The 20,714-nt window shown below is 40.5% G+C and overlaps 1 long non-coding RNA gene across 2 annotated transcripts in view; it reads left to right on the top strand.

Moving 5' to 3' along the window:
* LOC134436416 (uncharacterized) overlaps positions 1 to 20,714 on the top strand; it is a 74,480-nt gene that overhangs the window by 14,932 nt on the left and 38,834 nt on the right. For both annotated transcript variants that reach the window (XR_010032201.1, XR_010032202.1), the window contains exon 3: positions 11,090 to 11,199. This is a non-coding gene — a long non-coding RNA (uncharacterized LOC134436416). The remainder of the gene's footprint in view (positions 1 to 11,089; positions 11,200 to 20,714) is intronic.

The following is a 20,714-nucleotide window of genomic DNA, read 5'->3' as shown; positions in this document are numbered from 1 at the left end:
CTGGTGGCTAGCATGTGCTGAGGAATGTATGCCGAGCACTGGAGAGGTGAAACTGAACTTCCTGCATCCTCATGGGCCATCTCCATCCTTCACTTTTCCCTTCAGACCAGATAGACTTGTCATGGATCATCAGGATGTGCTTCTGGTAGTGGAACCTGTAACTGCAACGGGACGTACATATACATTATCTACAAAAGACACAGCTGCTGCTTCAAATGCACTGGTAGAGTACAAAATGAGAGTGTAGCCATTGATTATCTCTTTAAAGTACGGTAAAGGGAAGATGGCACAGGTACACAGAGAAGGAATGTTCAAACATTCACATATCATCATTTGGTGTGTATAAATGGACATCTGCCTTAGTTTCTGAAACCTGGGACCATGGACACTGACCATTTTTGTTTTGTTTTTGTTTTGTCATGTGATGCTACTATGGTATTACCATATTATTAGTAAGTGGTCTGTATGACGCCATATTTGTGAGTCAACTTCTCTCTGAAATGAATAACAAACCGAACACCAGCATTTTAGGTGCTGCTCATGACATTGCCGGCTACGTTTGGACAAGGAACTGGCCATTTTAAAATATAAGTTTTTTAGATATTCAATTTTTAATTTTTCAATTTATCATAATTCATATTCTGAGAGTAGTTGTATTCCAAGGTGATTGTGTAATATGTAGAGCCAGAAAAGAGCTTTCAAACAACACCACAGGCATCTTTTTGTGACTAACACTGACTGATATATTCAAGGCTGAATGTATAGTGTCCTACCCTCACATGTGAACCTTTCCTAGTCTGTTTCTCCCTTAATATTAGTGTCAGATTCAAACCAATGCAGTTCTGGGGTGCTACCTTGCTACTGAAAAGGCACACCAAGTATGATTGAAATCCGGGTCGGTCGGGTCCCAAAGTGTCTGATTTCATGTGAAATGACCCTCAAGTAAAAGTAAACATACCTACCTAGAAATGTACTCGTAGGCCTAAAGGTAAAAAAAAATCAAGCCTTTAAATTTTGAGTAATGCTATTACCTTCTCTCTTGAGAAATCAACATTTCTTCTTTAACGATGCCCTCTGTGACCTCTGTCTTGGCGCAGCCATCAACCAATAACCTGGCTATCATGACTACAAAACATGGTGTTGGTCTGGCAAAGGGCCTTAACCTGTGTCTATGGTGCTGTTTCCACGTAGCAGGATATTTTTTTAGCAGGATATTTTTTCCCCCTGTTTAGGTGTAAACGCAACATGTGGATAAAAATAAATCCTCCATTGTAACAAATGCGTTTCAGCCCCCTAAAAAGGATATTTTTTTTCCTGCTTTTTATACCTGGATTTTAAATATCTGCTACGTGGAAACAGAAGACCAAAACCAATGCAAAACCAATGAAACCAGGAGAAAAAATATCCACATATAAAAATATCCAGCTACGTGGAAACAGCACCTATGAAATCCCTCTTTATACTACTGGCTGAAGTTATCAATCAGTCCATTGTTTCCTCTCAGTTCATAACTTATGTAAAATGGTGAAAATGTGTAACTTCCCTTTTTTGTGGCATTTTCCCCATATTTCAGTTATTCTCTATCAATCTGATTTTACTCAGTACTCAGAGCAGGTTCAAATGTTCAGTATAATACTCAAAATGTAGTCGAGTAAAAGTAAAAGTACCCACTTAAAAACTACTTTAAAAAATGTAAAATTACTCATAAAAAGCACTTCATTACTAGCCTAAGCAAAAGCGACTGTTGACTCCGTCAAACAGTCTCACAAAAGCCAAGAGGAATTCATCTCCGTGGAGGGTGGGAGATGGTCTGATCTTACTCTGCCATTTAAATTCATTGGAGTTTCAAATTCAAATAAAAACCCATATTGTGCTTTATTAGCATGACTGTTGTTACGATATAGCGTCACAAAAGCATACAAATAACAAAATAAAAGTGTGAATATAGTTACCTCAACCAATCAGTAATGGACTTTCGAGGGTGATTTCTGCGTCACCAATCTCTACTGTTTGCTGATTGGCTAAACAGTGAGCGAACTGAGCTGGGAGGCTTTTGCCAGACTTGGTGCGGAGCCAAAATCTTTGGGTGGAGTACATAGGATGGCGTCGCTAGGCTACTTCATTACAGTAATTTGAGTGATTGTAATTATTTACTTTCTACCCCTGGTGACGGTCAATATTAAGAAAAAGAGCTGGCAACACGACTGTTGATGAACACCTAAGAATGTTCCGAACTGTCCATTAGCTATCTGTGTGAGATGCACTCCTCAACATAGCACACTGCACATCTGTTATCAGTGGTTTAGTCTCAACTTCAGAAAGGGTAAAGGTTCTGTCATATTCAGTATGTGTTTAGTTCCCATGTGTTGCCATGGAGATCATAACTTGTCAGGTCATAGGCCCTACTGCTCTGAGGAGTTGTGTAAATCAGGTGTTTTTAAGAAAAAAAAAAAATATATATATATGTACACTCACTGGTTACTTTATTTGGTACACCTTCCTAGTGCTGGCTTGGACCCCCTTTTTCTTCAGGAATGCCATATCACCCTGCAACAATACTCAGATAGGCTGTGGCATTCCAATAAAGTTCAGTTGATACTACGCCCACATCGAGCCAAGAAAATATCCCTATGCCACCACCAGCCTGAACTGTTTATTATACAAGGCAGGGTGGATCCATGCTTTCATGTTGTTGACGCCAAATTCTGACCATACCACCGAAGTGTTGTAACAGAAATGAAGACTTATCAGTTCAGGCAACATTTTCCAATCTTCTATTGTCCAATTCCGGTGAGCCTGTGCAAATTATAACTCAATTTTCCTGTTCGTAGTGGAGTGGCGCAGGGGGGGGTCTTCTGCTGCTGTAGCCCATCTGACTCAAGGTTCGAGGTGCTGTGCATTCGGAGATGCTATTATACTAGAGATGCAAACGATTAATCGACTTTAATCGATCAATGCATTAATCGATTAAAAAACATTAATCGCAATTAATCGACAATTCAACTGACAAGAGACCCAGGTGAAATGGGCATGTGTAGAGTGTGTGTGAAGAGGGGTGTGAATAAGGGGAATATTTAAATCACCTTTGGATTAAAGAATTGAAATAGAATGAAATTAAATATGGTATTTTTTCTCAATGTTTTATTACATTTTTTAGATTTAGTAGGTTTTTTTTCGAGAAACATTGAGATTTCGGGGGGAAAACGTCGCTTATCAATTAATCGTAAGTCGATCGATAAGGCTATCAACTAATGATTAATGAATTAATCGATAATTTGCATCCCTATCTTATACATACCTTGGTTGTAACGGGTGGTTATTTGAACCAGTCTAACCATTCTCCTCTGGAATCCACAAGGCATTTTCGTCTACAGAACTGGTGCTCACTGGATATTTTCTATTTTTTTCAGCCATTCTCTGTAAACCAGGGATGGTTGTGCGGGAATATCCTAGTAGATCAGCAGTTTCTGAAATACTCAAACTAAGCCCGTCTGGCAACAACAACCATGCCATCAGAATGAAGTCCAGCTGGAGTGCTTCTTGGAACTCTCTAGTTTTTTAAGATGGTGCTCTTTGGTGACAGGCTTGGTTGATTTCAAAAAAGTTTTAGAAATACCAAGGCACTCATCTTCTTTGTAATTAAAATGCCTTTATTTTGTTGGGCATAGCATGATTAAAATACTTCAAGTATTTGCCCAACAAAATAAAGGCATTTTAATTACAAATAAGATGAGTGCCTTGGTATTTCTAAAACTTTTTTGAAAACAACCATGCCATGTTCCAAGTCACTGAAATCACCTTTATTCCCCACTTTGATGCTCGGTTAGAACTGCATCAGGTCTTGTCGAGCTGTACCAGGTAGTGGAAAAGGGCCTAAAGACTCTTTACAGGAAGCACACACACACACACACACACACACACACACACACACACACACACACACACACACACACACACACACACACACACACGTGCGCGCACACACACACAAAAAGACATGGGAGGTCAGTGGAGTTGACAGTGGAGTGGAGTTGGCCAGTGCAGTTGACAGAGGAGTGGAGTTGGCCAGTGCAGTTGACAGGGGAAAGGGGTGATGTGTTCTCTGGAGGGGGAATGGGTGAGCAATTGAGCAGCAGAGTTTTGAAGTACAGTGGAGGGAAAGCCATACAGGATGCTATTTCAGTAGTCGAGTGGAGATAATTAAGTGAAAGCGAAAAAAGTGAAAGCCCATTGGGAAACTCCAACTCCCATTGTCATTGTGACACAGCACTCCACAGCACACAAGTGAACACTGCACACTGCACACAACGAAATTGCATTTTTATGCCTCACCCGTGCAAGGGGGCAGCCCTCAGTGGCGCCCCATGGGGAGCAGTGCGGTGGGACGGTACCATGCTCAGGGTACCTCAGTCATGGAGGAGGATGGGGGAGAGCACTGGTTGATTACTCCCCCCACCAACCTGGCGGGTCGGGAGTCGAACCGGCAACCTCTGGGATGCAAGTCTGACGCCGTAACCGCTCACCCATGACTGACCCTGACTCACAAAAGGGTTATTTATTTCACTTGAAATCAGACACTTTGACCCAACTAACTCGGATTTTAATACAACCTTGTTTGCCGGGCAGTCATGGGTAAGCGGATGTCGGACTTGTAACCCAAAGGTTGCCGGTTCGACTCCCGATCCGCCAGGTTGGTGGGGAGAGTAATCAACCAGTGCTCTCCCCCATCCTCCTCCATGACTGAGGTACCCTGAGCATGGTACCGTCCCGCCACGCTGCTCCCTTGGGGCGCCATTGGGGGCTGCCTGAAGCATAAATGCAATTTCGTTGTGTGCAGTGTGCAGTGAACACTTGTGTGCTGTGGAGTGCTGTGTCACAATGACAATGGGAGTTGAAGTTTCCCAGTTGGGTTTTCACTTCACTTTTCTGTGGCAAGCTAGTACCTCAGAACTGCATTTGCATGAATATGGCATTAATATTAAGGGAGAAACAGACCAAGAATGCTTTAATTAAGAGGGTAGGACACTATACATTCCTCCTTGATTATGTCAGTTAATTTAAGTCACAAAGAGATGGTGCGAGAGATGTTATTTTAAAGCTCTTTTCTGGCTTTACAAATAATTGCACAAACAACATGGAACACAACAGCTATCCGAGTATGAACTACATGATATTAAAAATGAAAAAATATGAAAAAAATATATTAAAAAGCTGTATTTTAAAATTGCCAATATCTTGTCCAGTCCTAGCCGGCAATGTCATGAATAACACCTAAAATGATCGTGTTTGGTTCTTGAGTAATTTCAGAGATAATGTGACGGTTGCAATGAGTTGTACTAAAGTAGTAATAGAGTAATGTCAGAGGAGATTACCCCACCTGACATGTGTTACCCCACCTGACACCCCTCCTAAATTAGTGTTAGCATTAGCATTTTGGGTAGAGTGTTGAAGGTTAAATTTTACATGTGACTGACCACTTTTTTTATCACCTTCACCGTACAGTACATACACTTCAGAGCGATGCATCTAAAATCTAAGATTTGTCCAGCTTTTCAAATTTTGTGAGTGGAGATTTGCCCGACATCCGTCAAAGTTCCTTGGAGGGTTGACGTCACAACCTTTCAACGTATTGTGGTGGCCAATACCCATGTTTTTGAATGGGGACTCAACAGAATTAGGAATCACTTCTGTGAACCAAGATCCAGTTTTGCCTTTCCAAAACACAGTTTTGTAAATGATTGTTGAGATTGATGCATTACATATCTGTGTTATAGAAATGAATTGTTTGATACGAATCATGCACATTGATGAATATTTCTTTATGAAAGAAATAGATGTAAGTAGGCCAGAATTAGCAAAAATGCTACTTGTCATCTGTAGGCCCCATCACTAACAACACTGATACATAAACAAAGCATAACAACTCATACAAAATAAAATGAAATGCATAAAATAAACTAAAAATAGTATAACAGACAATAGGCCCTGCCGTGGCCATCCGGTAGGGCACTCGCCTGCCATGCGGCTGACAAGGGTTCGATTCCCGGCCCGGGTCCTTTGCCGACCCCTCCCCGTCTCTCTCCCCATTCGTTTCTTGTCTACCTCTCACACTGTCCTGTCCATAATTAAGTCGAAAAAGACCAAAAAATATCTAGAATAACAGACATTATACTATCTACCTATCTAATACAGGTATATGTAATACCTACATCTTAATGAGATGTTTTGTTTAGTACTGTAGTGACTGCATGTCTGGTAATGGCCACTAGATGGAGACAAGTGTCCTTGTTTACAATGGGCTTCACTGACTCTTGTGCCAGATTTGACTCAACAGAAAGGACTTGTTGAAGAGATAGATTGATATTGTGGATTTGAATAGTTATTATAGGATTGCATTGCCCAAAAATGTTGGTCTTTCAAACCCAGAACACAATAAATGGAATAAAAGTCACTGGCTAGCCAGACTGTTTCAAAGAAGCCTATCATGAGGATGATTCAAGTGAGGACGTTTGTGCTTGGCCTGAAATATACCAGGTTTCAATTACAGTTTCAGATTACATGAATTGTATACATCTTGTATTAACTGATTGAGCTGTGGTGGATTTTATATTTCCTGTCATCTGAAACCAAGTGGCAAATGTTAATTAGTGGGAGAGACGGCTTATGTGAAACCATGAGCAGGTTGGTGTACATTTTAATGCAAGTAGATTATGAGTTGACAGGAATAGTTTGAAGAAATGGTCTTTACTTTAGACAGATGACAGCTGTTATGCCTGCCTGGCTCAAGGTCAGAGTGACACAAAAGGAAACCACACGTCTGTTCATGTTTTATTTGCAATTTGCGGCAAGATCTATCTATTTTCTGGGCTGGGGGCACTTAAGATAAAACAACAAACAATCCATTACGATACGATACAATACATACGATACGATACAATACACTTTATTGTCAGATTTCACTGTAATTCATTTTGCATCCCTGAACAAGGAAGTACGAGACCTACATGTAACATCACAGGAGCATTGCACATTAGTGCCATGCATTTGGAGCATACAGCACCATCAGATAAAACATGGCGCCTGACCCCACAGTAACCCACACCCAAGATAGAGGGCTGGACTGGGAGATTTTTTCAGGCCGGGCATTTTCCAAAGCCAGGCCAGGCCACCATGGAGCAAAAACCAATAAAGCTTATGACAATACCTACACACAGTGTTTTGGTGCAATAATTACAGCCTATGCCATCCTCCCAGTTCCATGATTAGGTATAGGCCTACTTAGGGGCCTACATACTGTACACCAAATAGCTACTTAGTAGGCCTACCCCTCTGTACAATACATTGCATGATGCAAGAATCATGAAATTAAGCTAGGATGGAGATTCATTATTTGCTTGAAAATGAACTTTTAAGCAGGCTAGCAAGTTAGAATAACCCGATGAACAAAATACAAATCACTTAATAGTCTTGTGTCAAAAACCTTGGTGTGATGTTGGATAGTAATCTCAGTTTCAATGCTCACATCAAAAGCATAAATCAACTTTGGCATTTTAGGAACATACTGTAGTTTTAGTCTGGTTAATTCAGTGTACTTACTCCTTTAAACATTCCCATCCTCCATGTTGCAGTAAGTGGCCTGCAGGGTAGATAAAGTGGCCTGCTACGTATGTAACGTTTTTGACCTGAATAAAAAAAAATAAGGGACTGTCAGGCCTGTCAAATGCCCGGTATGCCCTATGGCCAGTCCAGCGGTGCCCAAGATAGAGGGCACACAGCCATGTACATACAATATACAGTATATACTAAATCACATACATAAAGATCTACATCATGTGAGGATAATTTTCCCCATGGGGTGATTGTAAACATACAGCGAAGACCGGTTGAAGAAGGTAACTCTGAAACGCCTATTTGAGGATAATAATTTATATTGTTGATGTAGGATGTGCGTGATGTCAGTGGAGATGCATGTGGCCAGTCTGAGCCTACTCTTGCTGTGAGCTTCCTGGAATAAGTGTGCTATGGGCAGCCCAATGATCTTAGAGCAGATTTTTTGGTGTTGGAGTTTAGCTTTTTCTTTGACTGAGAGGCTGTTATACCAAGCTGTTCTACAGTAAAGCATAATGCTATGGATCAAAATAAAAAAGATTATCTGGGCACTAGGGCTGCACAAAGTATATCGAAAATGTATCGAAATCGCGATATCAAGAGTGGCGATAAACGTATCGCGAAAATGACTTAGTTATCGCGAAGAAGTACAAAATTTCTGTGCAGTCCAATCACTTGCCGAATGTCAACAATTGTGCAAGAAGCCTGCGATGGCCAAAGTCACGTCCCCCACACAGACCGACAACTTAGTGACAAGAAAAACACTTGGCTATATTTCTAAATATCGTTTGAATATCGTTATCAAGGTATTGCTGTTATCGAGTATCGATTTTTATTCTGATATCGTGCAGCCCTACTGGGCACTAGCACCAAAGACCTTTGCTGGAAATAGATGCGCTCTTGTATTTTTTACATGTGATATCTATGTGGTCAGTTCATGTAAGACTTTGGTCAATCATGACACCCAGGATTTTAAGTGGGAGTAGTTGGAGATTGTGGTTTTCCAAAAATGACATCCTCGGTCTTCACTGTGTTAATGATGAGGTAATCATTATCACACCATTCAATTAACCAGTCGACTTTGCTTTACATTGTGCTTTGGTACATTGACAGATTTTGTGAAAAGAGTCACTAACGTGGAGTTGTCTGAGAATTTGGGAAGATATTGATTAGGCACATTGGTGGTGAAGAGAGATATACATTAGGCTTACCACTTCCTGCAGGTTAACTTAACCAGGATTATCTCTTATCCATGTTCTTGGATGCCTCGGTCCCTTCCATTGAGTAAGTCCTGGGAGGAAACCAGCAATCTGCTCGGCTGTGGAACTTCATCTGTTAAATCACAATTAATTCACTATACTTTCCACAATGCACTGATACAACTACATTTTCCTATTTGTTGTGTTTTATTAATAAAAAAGGACATCTGAACAGAAATCCTGCTGAGCTTTTGACTGATTTTAATATTTTAGTGATTAACATTTACAAAGCGGATTCCAAAAAAAAAGTATTTTGTGATTAAAATCGAAATGCTGTCTTCTACAAAACATTCAATCTGTTAATAAGATAAAGCACTGTGCAAAGATAACATATCAGTGCTAAAGTCAAGCAGAATAATTGTTTTGAGGAAAATATGTGGTCATTTAAAAATTGACCCTTGCAACAAATTCCATAAAAGTTGGGACAGGGCCAATTAAATGCTTCTAAAGTTGGATAAGACTGAAGGGGCTAAAGCAGGAGACTTAAAGTGATACGGTCCCATTTTTGGAAATAAGCTTACTTTACACCTCTCCTTGGAGTTAAATAATAGGGTTTCTCCTGTACTTTCAACCGTTCTCGGGGGAAGGCAGTGCAAATTTTACCTCCATGCTAGCAGTTAACATTGAATCCTATGAGACCAGCTCGCGGCTAACTGGTCTCATAGGACTCAATGTTAACTGTTAGCTTGGAGGTAAAATGTGCATTGTCATAACTAGAAAACGGTTGAAAGTACAGGAGAACGGTAAAACCCTATTATTTAACTCAAGGGAAGGTGTAAAATAAGCGTATTTCCAAAAATGGGACCGTATCACTTTACTATCACAACAGTTCATTACTTTGAATGATGGCGTGATTTAAAAAAAAAAATCTGTGTGAGAAATGATTTCGACAGCGTAACTGTGAACTGTGGTGTTCATCGTGTTTTCCTTTTCGTTATGCTAAATATATGGCATATCCTGACTGCAAGCTGGTTATTTTATCACCTGTGTACTCTTATGATGAACCACACTGTTGGAACATAGAGAATGCAATTTGCCATCATTAAGTTGTAATATCTTAAGACTGTGCTCCAAAATATAATGCCTTGCTAGCTATGTATGCTGTTTTAAAATGTATTTTTTTAATCATTCAGCATTCCTTTTGACAGTCCACTTGAGTAAGTAAACCATCACCAAGGCACTACGGCACCCCCTTACCATCATATGTGCTGTCTTTCAGACTTCTGTGTCACCTGGAGGGTGCATGACTCCATGATTTTGACGAAGGATGAAATATTTTCCATTCTGTAATTAGAGGACCATTTCAAATGTCTTCTGGGTCCATCTAGAATGACTTTTGCCACATGCAACTTAAATGTCTGCGTCATGTGCATTAATCAAGTGTTGTGTTTATGGTCAAATTTTCAACAGCTGTCATTTTTGGAGTGTCATAGCTTGCTTATTAACAATGGGTACAGTATGTCATGATCTCATAACACATACAATGATTTTACAGGACTCGAAATTACAGAAATGGGCCTTATATGCCTGTCATTTTGATAATTGAACCTTTCTGTGTCATAGATCACTAATTAGTCCCTCAACACAGCCTCTTTGTGATGGTCTTTTATTTGTGCATTCATGTTGGCAGTCAATATACGTAGTTCCTTTTAAAATGTGCTTACATGATTTATTTTTTTTAATTATTCAACTATTACAACATGTACTAGTTGGATAACTATTTGAGGTTTGTTGCATGGGTCAAATTGTAAATGAACACATATTGGCCTCAAAAGAACACTTTTGCCAGGCTTCAAAAGTTGATGTGTTAACCTTGTGCTATTGTGTCCATCTTATGCATGGATTGAATGTTTTGAAAATGGCAGCATTTTTATTTTATTCTGAAAATACCAAGTGTCCCAACATTTTTGGAATCCGGTTGTAAATATATTCCTTCATAATGCATATTCCATTGCTGGCAAGCAACAGCCCACCATTGTGGTTTCTTTGTGAAAATCATCTTCCACCTTTTAACTGGCATTGAGATATTGCACACCCTGGTATCCAATGTCAGTGGAGGAAATCACTTAAAATGTGTGTTGCATTACAAAGAAATTTGAGATTTCACTTATGATGAGAAATATGCCCTGCACAAATTGCCTCTCAGTGGGGAACACTGCAGTCACTGTCAAATTTCTCAAGCTGGAACACAATCTGAATTGAATATGCATCTTTTTCATCAGGGATGAGAGCAAAAGATATTGGCGTGGGGAGAAAGAAGAGTGAAGTCTGATGACACTTTATTTACAAGGGATTGTGTTTGGACTAGCCCGTGGACGGACCTCCTGTTGAGGTAAAGTGCTGTTTGCTGCATTTGTTTTTCCACACATACTCTTACGTGTCTCTTAGCAATCCAGCAACAAGGAAAACACTGCTTGCTGTCTTGCTGTGGGTGAAATGAACTGATCTTTGCTAACAACACAGCATTAAACATTTCCTTGCTGTTGAATTTAATTGTAGATAATTTAATTTAGGTAAATATAGACCTAATTTGCCATAAAGTCTCTTTACAAAGATGACCTGGATGAATGAGAATCCTCAGAGACTTTGGCATATCCCATTCTTTAATAAGAGAGTAGAGTAGACCTCCCTATGCTTTACACAAAATAGAAGATATACATAGTATACATTGCAAGACAGATCAAATTGTACACAAACCTATACATGCGGATAAAACAGGTTTTAAAAAATGAAGACATTATGTGTTCTAAATGTAAACCCATGACCTACCTAATAATATATGCTTTAAAAATCCATAATGAATATACTAGGCAAATATGCATTGCATATGGCAATAAGGAACTAAACAAACAAAGAAAATTGATATAAGCCTCACTGTGTATAAACTTCTATGAAACATCTAAACCTGTTGGAGCAGACTTGCATTTCAGCCATGTGCCAGCAGAGGGCAGCAGAGTTGTTTCTGTTGATGGCCATTGTGCTATCAGTGATTCTGGTGGATAAATGTCTTTGAAGAACCAGCATTATAACCGTAATAACATATTTAGTACAGTTAATCATTGCCCTAAACACTGTTGTTTGCAGAATAAGATTTCACTATGTTTGACAGAGTGTGGGCTGCACAAGAACACTGGTTTGAACTGTGTACAGTAATAATGTAGAAATATTAGCTGAATGTTATAAAGCCTTGCATTTTACTATAGTACTAATACTTAGTAGTTGTAGTGTAATAGCAAAGATGGAAACACAATTTGTCACAAAAATATTTGTATACGCACTGCCTGTAGCGTCATTGTCAGTATTGCCAGTGCCTCTGTATGAAGGACCTGCACTCATTAAAATACAGGGTTTCCCAAAGAAGTGCACAGACTTTAAAACAATCGTAAAGTAAGATTTTTACAAATTCTTTTAAAATGTTTGACAGTGTTTAGTAGGTCATATCGAATACATGACATGACACTGCGATCCATCAACAGTGAGGAGCAGATTATGATGAAAATAATTGACATGCCTCCGACTGTAAAAGATTACAAAGCCATTTCTAAATTGTTGGAACGTCTGCAAACTGTGGTGAGGGAGGTCATCCACACATGGAGAAAGCAGGATGTAGTGCCGCACATTTCTAAAACTAGCTGTCACTCTAAAATTACCCCAAGAAGACGGTGACGGTGGATCCAAGAGTTCAGAAAGGAACACAGAACAACAATTTGCTAACTGAAAGGTATTAATTACTTCAGAAAATGGAAGTGTCCATGACTCAACCATAGGAAAGAGACAAGGCAAACATTGCAGTTCCACCTCTGACAAGGAGAGCATCAAGACTTGTCTTGTTTCAAATTTGCTAAACATATTGACAATGCATAAAAAGCTTCTGAGAAAGTATTCTGTGTACAGATGAAACAAAAGTTTAACTTTTTGAAAGGATGTAAAAGCAATGAGAAAGACCATTTCTCTGTTCTTGTAAAGACTTGACTAGAATTGTAGCTGCTGGAGGTGGTATAACAAGCACCGCACTTTCAATGGGTGGATTCACTTTCAGTGTCTATTTACGGCCTCATAGCATAGATTTTAGGCATCAGTTTGAGAATAACATTACGACAAAACATTAGCGTGATGTCTGTGAATGTCTGCTACACTTTGAATGTTACAAAAAAAATACATGAATTTACAAAAAAATACATGAATTTATAAAGTGAGCATACATTTTTGGCATGCCTTGTATAATCTAAGGCAAGGCAAGTCTATCTGTATAGCACATTTCATACACGGATGGAGTTCAATGTGCTTCACAAAAAGACAATTAATAAAAGTATTAGGGAGAGAAAGAAAGCATTAAATAATTAGAATCAAAGAAATTAGAATTAAAACATTACATAATTACAATCATTCCAGTGGGTCATCAACTTGAAACAGAGTGGAAAGCCAAATTTAGACCCTTTGCCACCATGAAATTTAAAGGTAGAGTCCAGTTGCCCATTCACTAATGTTATCTGTTTTTTAATATTTGTCATTAAAGCGATGGTTCGGAGTAGAATCGCCCTAATGCCATTTGAACCGTGACACCCATCCACCTTTACACCCGAAGTGTTTTCTGCCGCAGACTTACATCAACAGAGTTGCCGTGTTATTCGATGTTTATTCCGGTTAGCTTGACTCAAGCGCATATGGATACTGGGCACCGTCTCCAAACTTTCCCCACAAAAATAACATGTCATTACACCAAACTTCTGCAGTAGCACAAATATGGTCTGTACTCACGAAACGAAGCATTTGGAAGTTTGGAAATAGTCCAGGAGTTTAGTATTATTAACACAAGCTGAATAGCTTCTCTGCTGCTAAAGCTGTGCCAACGTTACTTCCGTCATATGAGACAAGCCCGTAAAAGTCTTCAACAAACTTCCAGACGAGAGTGTTAAAAAAGTTTTCATTGAATTGTGATTAAGGCTTATATTTTCAAGGCAATACTTAAAAGATGTTTCAAATCTTACCTACTATCAATTAGACAAGGATTTTCGTTATCAATACTGATGCTGAATTCACTTTTCATTGTGCATATTATGAGCTTCGTTTAGGACTCTTACATGCTTGTCTTAGATGACGGAAGTAACGTTGGCGCAGCTTTAGCAGCAGAGAAGCTATTCGGCTTGTGTTGATAATAATAAACTCCTGGACTATTTCCAAACTTCCAAATGCTTCGTTTCGTGAGTACAGACCATATTTGTGCTACTGCAGAAGTTTGGTGTCATGACATGTTATTTTTGTGGGGAAAGTTTGGAGACGGTGCCCAGTATCCATATGCGCTTGAGTCAAGCTAACCGGAATAAACATCGAATAACACGGCAACTCTGTTGATGTAAGCCTGCGGCAGAAAACACTTCGGGTGTAAAGGTGGATGGGTGTCACGGTTCAAATGGCATTAGGGTGATTCTACTCCGAACCATCGCTTTAAGAGTCAATTATGACTTTACAAATGAACTCTTTTTATAATAGATGGATCCTCCCTCCCCATGTCAGCAATTTTGACGTATAAAACCCTCCACACTTTGGTCAGAGTAGTAAATAAAAGTTTATTATTTAATATTGCTTAAATGTTGCTGAAAATATCAAATTTATGAATGGGCAGTAGTATACATGGGCCAGCTGTGGTGTAAGGGTTAAAATGTTGCACTGCAGATCACAGGTTTTCAGTTTCAGTCCCAACCCTTTCCAATCCCTTCCTCCCTCCATGTCTTAAGTGCCCTTGTGCAAGGCACACAACCCCATGTTGCTCCAGGGACTGTAACCAATGCAATATCTGTAAGTCGCTATGGATAACAGGGTCAGTTAAGTGTTATGTAATGTAATGTAACATGTTGAAGATAACCGACTAAAATTACTTACGCCACCTTTAATAAGCTACAACTACGCAAGTTTAGAGAAATGGAGTATCTCTAGTTCTCAATATCAATGAGGGGCGTGTTTGGCGACCAAAGACAACAAGGTCAGCAGACCTACAACAGACACAAACCTTCCAAAAAGCAAAGCGTTTTCTGACCAGCAGACCAACTAATGGCTCATTCTTTTGAGACTCAGTTGTCTGTAGACCTGAGTTTGTTCTCCCGACAAACGTTTGTAAAAGCGTTCTACTGCATTGCAACAGTTTGGGACAATACAAACGTCTGAAAAGACTAATGTTAACTAACTCACAGTACACCGAACTGCTCTGAGTTTCTGTTTCGGAAACCCAGATTTGAGTACCCGTTCTATTGCACTTTCCAGAGGCAGAGGTGGGGGTTTCCGACTACTGAGAATGAGCCGTAACATACAGTAACAACCAATAGAGTTGTTGCACGCCACTAAAACAGCATGGTGTTGCTTTAAAGCAGGGGTCAGGAACCTTTTTGGTGGAGAGAGCCATAATCGCCAAATTTTACAAAAGAAAATTTCACGAAAGCCATACCATTTTCAAAACACTGAATACAATTAAAAGCATGTATTTCAATTAAGCCCAACAATTTTAGAGTGTACTCTATTACTTTTAATGATAACGGGAAAGTATAGGGTTGTAAACTGTTAACTTCATTATGGTGAGGGTCTGGGATAATTTTGTATTTCTTAGATGTAATTTCCTGCATTTTAACACTTTTAACCTCCCTTGCCCCATTTCAACTCAATACGGAACCCATACTTTAATTCTGTATTTCAAGGGATGGTTGGCAACCCTGGATAAGTAAGAGCCATATACAGTTCCCAAAAGAGCCACATGTGGCTCTAGAGCCTTAGCTTCCTGACCCCTGCTTTAAAGGGACACTGTGCAGGAAATGGTCAAAAATGGTACTGCAACTATGCTGCTCATTGAAACTGGGTTGCCTATTGCCAAATTTGATCTTTTCATGGAAGTTTACTAAGTAATGAACTAATATTTTCTAGTATGGCCCAAGTACAGTCAGTTTTACAGCTAAAAATGGCTATTTCTGGGAATTCAAAATGGCGGACCATGGAGAAGATCCCCCTTTTCATGTATGAAAAGTGCAATTTTTCCAGTCATAATGAACACTTTGAATATGATGGTGGTGGTAAATATTCATGAAAAAGGTAACATTAGTGAATGGGTAGCACAGATTCTGGAAATAATCAACAAAAAATCCCGCACAGTGTCCCTTTAATTGTGTTGATGTCTGCCAGCTCTTCTCTCCACCCGTGGTATCAAACTGACTTGTTGCCTTGTGCTTCCATCAGCAGGCAGCCACTTTCAAGCTCCTGCGCTATCCGGCAGACTTGTTGTAGTTGTGCGTCCTCCTACGCTATCTAGCAGACTTGTTGCGTTGCATGCTCGTCCTCCTGCGCTATCCGGCAGACTTGTGGCCTTGTTGTTCCCATCAGGCTGCCACACATGGACCGATAATCCCCCTCATGGCTCTCTGTTGTGTGGATATTGATTACTCCCGGAGAGCAGCGGAAAGCCCCAAGTTGACAACAGTAGCAACTTACAGTAGCCTACACAAATAAACGCGCACACACACACACACACACACACACACACACACACACACACACACACACACACACACACACACACACACACACACACACACACACACGACACCATGGAATTAGCGCGCTCTCTTTCTGTCTGTCACTCACTCTCTCTCTCTCTCTTTCTCTCTCTCTCTCTCTCTCTCTCTCTCTCTCTCTCTCTCTCTCTAATACTCACACAACCTAGCCAATTATACGGACAGTCCTTGTACACAAACACACACAAGCTCTAAAATAAAATTACAGAACCTCTTTCACACATGTGCGTACACACACACACTAGTGTCCCCATCACTTGTTTGAATGTGGACAAATATAGGCCTAGTAGGCACACTCTTCCCACACCAAAACAGAATAACAAGTATGCAAACAGTCATGTGCGCATACAGTACAACTCCTCTCATACAGACAGACAGACAGACAGACAGACAGACAGACAGACAGACAGACAGACAGACAGACAGACAGACAGACAGACAGACATAGATGCGTACTGTCAGGGCTTGATATTGGCACCTGCCAACTGGCCAAATGCTGGTAAAACTTGGCTGTGGCTAGTAATAATTTCAGTGTCACTAGCCAATTTGGCAGATACCTTACTCCTGTGTATGACACATTAGAAAGTCTATATGCTGCTGTTTCCACCCTGTGTATCAGTTTTTAGTTAGCATTTCATTTCAAGAAAATGCAGTTACTTAGTTTCTATTTGTTTGACTTATTTCCATGCAAAAAGCTATGCACTCATCTTCTTGCTTTAGCGCTTCGTTGTCTGAGGTTAAATGTACAGTATCATGATAAAGAAAATCACATTTGTGACTAGTAGAATAGCTGAATGGCTAGTGACTCTCTAAAACCACTAGCAACATTGCCCAGCTGAAAAAGTAGTTCAATTTAGTATAATAGAAACACAACTGAAGTGTACTTGCCATGTTAAAAGTGCACTCATACTTTTTGTGCTAAGAAAAAGTATTTTTACATGTTTAAAGTCTACTTAAATTTAGATGTAATTAAGTTGCTCTCAAGGACAGTACACTCAGTCAACCATACTTAAAGTGGACTTGGAATAAGTTTGGGTGAAGTGTGTTTAGAGGAATATACTAATAGTATAGTTAACGCCAAGCCCTGATGCATACAAGTATAATATTGTGCCAGTGTTCAGCAGTGTACATTTTCCTCTGCTGTTATGCAACAGTGCAGAGTCATGGCAGTGCGGTACGGCGCGTTGTGTTGCGTTGCGTTGCGTTGCAGGCCCGAGTCGAGACAAGTATATCGTTCACTCCACTCCTGCGCTCGCTCACTTGCTCGCCTCGTCTCGCTCTCTCGCTTGCATCTGATTGGTCTCCACCACAGCACAGCACCTGGCTCATAAGCTGCTAATTCTTCTGCCAGATGGCATCTCTCAGCCAACACCTGCTTCTTCCTCAGGATTCCTCCACTCCTGCTCTCTCTCTCTCTCTCTCCCTTTCTCTCTGCACTTCCTTCTGTCGTTAAATGATTGTAATGATAATTCTGCCGCCTTCTCTGGGCTGGCTATATACCGTAAGCTGCAACGCTAAAACAAACAGTTATACTGCTCTAGTCTACACATTAGTGGTGGTGGCGGGCGGCGGTGGCTCGGTGGCAGAGGTGGCTCTGTGCCAGGTTGTCTGGGGACACTGCCGCCACGGTGCACCAACCCCTGCTGGCCTTGTCGTCAGCAGCACTCTCACTGCCCCCCCCTGCTGAGTGTATATTTGACACATAGGGACAGGCATCTAGTCAAGTGCTGAGATGTCAATCCCAGCTTTGGAAAGTAAAATAAACACAACCAGAGTATTTGATCCATCCAACCATTCTCTAAACCGGTTTTGTTTTGAAACGGCTGATTGCAATAAGCACACCAATCGTTGGAAGGATGGAAATCGTTTTAAAATCATCTGAGGGAAATACACTGGCAGAAGGAATACAACATCATTTCACTTTTGTTGTGGCTGGCATTAGCTGTTCTCTCTGGTTTGTTCCCCTCATGCACCTGTGGACTGCATGGGTCACTGTTGACAATACGTACTTGATGTTGTATACGATGAGTTTATTGCAGTGGAGGTGTCCTTAATAAGCTTGCATTAAACAACAGTTTAGAGCGCAATATACTATGTCCACCACTTTACACCTTACACAACTAATGAGGTCACAGTAGACCTACTGCATATCTATCTCACACGTCTGACGACAATGTACACTATGGTATATCCACTTAACACATTGAGCAGTATCATCATGGTATATCCACTTAGCACATCAAATATCAAATTAGACCACAGCATATCTATATCACACATTAGACAATAAACGACACCACGAGGCATCCACTTAGGGCCTAACACATTGAGCATCAGGTCAGACTAAAATATATCCACACAACAATCCATTAAACAACGCGCTACAATACCTTGACCAACAAGGAACAGCATCTACTTCCCACATCTATACTCTATGTCAGGGGTGGGCAATTATTTTGGCCCAAGCGCCACATTGGGTTTAGAAAGTTGACCAAAGGGCCGAATGTCGTAGCCAACTTGCCCGTGCCAATAATAAGAAATGGTGTACGGCAACATAATTACACCATTGTCAGTTATGCCATTCCTGCTAATTGTATTGATGTAGACTTCAGTAATCTAGGTTTACGAGACCCTTTTTTTAGGTAGCCAATTTAAGAATGAATGACCATATGAATCTGCATTTTTTTCTTGGAAAGGCTCTGAGGGCCGCATGAAATGGCTGAGCGGGCCGCATGTGGCCCCCGGGCCTGAGTTTGCCCACGTCTTCTCTATGTGGACTGCTGGGAGTTTCAGTATACCGAGAGCCATGACAGCGCTCCCCTAGGAGCACAATAGCCCGCCCTACACGGTGCGAAGAAGGCCTCAATGAAAACCATGTCACGAATGATTCCAATAGAGCACTTTGTGGGGGACTAATGCACTCTTTTAGTGTTTTATTTAGATGCTTAGTGAACTGGATATCCATCAAACGGTAATTCATCATGACGCCTATAAATGCAACAAGTTTCCTTGGTAGGCCTATACCTCTGCTGTGCACCCACCCGCGCAAATCAAAGCCAGCACATGCCACTTTGCACCTTCTGAAGAACCCCGGCAGTTTTAAATTCATTTCGAGTTGACGGGCCCCTATTTCGTGAAATCTAAATACAATTTTAGAAAGTTTTTATATTGGAGGGGAGCTCAAACAATTTGGATCAAATTAATAGCTGTGCTGACGAGCACAATCCCATGCATTTAGGAGGGTAGGGCCAGTAGCCAATCACTGCAATTGTGGACGTTTTTATTTATTTATCTTTTTTTTTTTTGCAGAGCAGAATAGCAATTTTGTTTTCTTTGTTTATTCTATGCTTGCATGCAGCTGAGCGCATCCGGCAATATAAGATAGGTGGTGTTGCTGAATTGAATGGTAATTACAGGCCCAGACAAATTGGAAGGAGGAAAGCCAACTTACTTTCTATTATGAGATAGTATTCTTCTTGGTTAATAATCCTTTTATGCATGATTGAATTTTGATAGGCTGTCTGCATGATAATTGTGCTTAATAAAGCATTACGTATGAAGGCTTGTTAGGTTTTTTTTTTTCTTGCGGCGGGCCCCTATCGGCCCCACTTATTTGGCCCTAAACACCACGGAAATGTAGGGCTGCGTCCTGTCCTTCTATTCAAATGTGGATGGACAGAAATAAACGGGACATTCATTAATTCCGACACATGAAATGAAACATTTTTGCCATAGAATTAAGAAATGCATATAATCACACATGAATTTTGTGTCTGAGCGCACACACACACACACACACACACACACACACACACACACACACACACACACACACACACACACACACACACACACACACACACACTTTCATTTATTGATGTACAGTATAGGCCTACGTGTATTCATGTGTGTTGTTGTGTTTGTGTTTATTGTGTACACTAGGTCCTTGTCCATTGTGCTTGGCCTGTGTGGAAAGCAGAGTGGCCAAGCACCCAATAGTGAACTGTAACACAGTATCTACATAGCTAATGATCATTCATGCCAGCAAATAGCCCCGGGCCAGTTGGTGATCTCTTTCCAGAAATGTGTTGTATCAAACTTCTTTAGGGGGAGAAAATGCAGACGCATATGGGACTGTTTATCATTCTCCAATTATTCACGAATTTCATGCTTAGGTTTTAATGTTAATAGATTCCTACCCACGAGACCGGCGGAGTAGGGGTGCGGGAAAAGGGTGCACGCAGAGACGGGAATTCATTAATGCCGGGGTCCCCATCCTCCGCCTTTTGTTTAA

The sequence above is a fragment of the Engraulis encrasicolus genome, chromosome 2 (assembly GCF_034702125.1).
Source record: "Engraulis encrasicolus isolate BLACKSEA-1 chromosome 2, IST_EnEncr_1.0, whole genome shotgun sequence".
NCBI lineage: Eukaryota > Metazoa > Chordata > Actinopteri > Clupeiformes > Engraulidae > Engraulis > Engraulis encrasicolus.
This window is presented reverse-complemented; position numbering and strand designations above follow the sequence as displayed.